Raw genomic sequence first — 1,775 nt, forward strand, 5'->3', positions numbered from 1 at the left:
GCCGAAAACGTTATATACAACGTAGTAACGCGATTGATACTAGTATTGTATATGATGTTTGCCCCTTCTAATAACATAGTTTCGGTCAGGTGGCTCAGCTTAGTGAGGAGTGGCAAATATGAGAGTGTGGGGGAGTGCCGTAAAGGCTGAATTGATTCTTCCAGAATATTCTTAAATCTGAGTGGGTTCTACTTTCGAAAATACGGAAGTGGCGATGACGTTGATGTCTGTTGTTGCACGGGGGCTGTTAAGAGGAGGATACGGGCGTCAACGATAACAGCAACGGGAAGGGAGAGTGTTGCTGGCCCCTGCTATGACAGAAATAAGGAGAGCAAAGATTCTCTCAGCCGACACATTTGAAGAGCATTCGAACGTTTGAGCGAGGGCAAAGTCGCAATGGTGGATACTCTACCATCTTGGGCTGTATATAAGACCCAAGGATCGAAGAGGTCGGCACCTCATTGAGTTAGCAGGCAGTTGAAAAACAACCAAGAATGCAGAAAGTTGCGGTAAGGATACTCGGCTCTGCTTAATTAATCAAAAAGCTATCTTTGCTTAAGGCAGCTTTTTTCATAAAATGTTTAACCTCTGACATATAAACCCTCTTCGTTTAAAATCTTAGTAGTTACTATGTTTTTTTTCTAGAAGAATCGGCAGCGCTGAGAAATTGTCAAAAAGTCTATGGCTGAGTGAACGGTCTAACAATCCTGCAAATTTAGTAGAAGGCTACAATCTAGCTAATAAAATGAAACTTTTTTTTTTGTTGATTTCTGTGACATTACAGTATCTTATCTTCGTAGTGGCTCTTGCTGCCATCGCCTCGGCCACTTATTATGGCGGACTCGGTTACGGACTCGGTTATAACCTCGGATACGGATATAAACTTGGCTACGGGGGTTATGGCCTCGGTTATGGCGGCTACGGTCTCGGCTACCGTCTCGGCTACCCCGCTTATGGTGCTTATTATGGTGGCTATTGGAAGAAATAGTCGGCGCCGAAGAAACAGTGAACGTCACTGGATATATGACGGAAATCATTATTGAGACTGGTGACAACGAAAGGAGAGATCGTTACGATTATTTGATTGTCAAAATTGATTTACCTCGCTTTCGAAATTAATCATTAAGTTTTTGATTTACGTTTCCAATAAATAATTTTGGTACGAGAAGAGTTCTCGTGGTTTTGTTGCTCGGTTTTGAAGCATGGCATAGGGCTTCTATGTTTAATCTTTTTGTTGTTGCGACGCCGGCTTCAAAAACGCTACCCATAATTTAGTCCTGCGATTTACGTTCTATGACGGACGCTATCGTAGTTGATATTTTATGTTCCCAACGATCTGTGAAATTCTCAAGACAAAAATATATTGGTCTTATATATAGACCGATGTCATATTTACAGGTTACATTAGAAAAGGCATTTCAGCTTTGTATTTTCTGCCAACCTATAATAATATTAACCATTCATTTCTAACCCCACATAATGGACATACACACCTGAGAAAGTATAGCTTTCAAAATAGTAACGACGACTTTATTTAAGGTAGATCCTCAATCCATTGAGTGGCGGTGGATTGCTATCGAACGCTATAGCCTGGCGTAATAGACGATAGTGCGCAAACCTGGCGTAGCAAATTCTATTTGTTTGTATATACAGCGAATACCACAATAGCGTTTATCTAATAAACACAGCCGCCAGAAGACAGAATCTCAAAAAATCACATTCGGTAGGTCCGTATCAAAGGTGATATGACTTTTTCACCAACCAATTAGGATATA

At 40.9% G+C, this 1,775-nt stretch overlaps 1 long non-coding RNA gene across 1 annotated transcript; it reads left to right on the top strand.

Moving 5' to 3' along the window:
* The first annotated feature begins 349 nt into the window (after window positions 1-349).
* On the top strand, window positions 350-1,170 carry LOC111249361 (uncharacterized). The gene is made up of 2 exons (XR_002672883.2): window positions 350-509; window positions 785-1,170. It is a non-coding gene; the product is annotated as an uncharacterized LOC111249361 (long non-coding RNA).
* The last annotated feature ends 605 nt before the right edge of the window (window positions 1,171-1,775 follow it).

This window comes from Varroa destructor, unplaced genomic scaffold, assembly GCF_002443255.2.
Source record: "Varroa destructor unplaced genomic scaffold, Vdes_3.0 BEIS01000004.1, whole genome shotgun sequence".
NCBI classification, from domain to species: Eukaryota; Metazoa; Arthropoda; class Arachnida; order Mesostigmata; family Varroidae; genus Varroa; species Varroa destructor.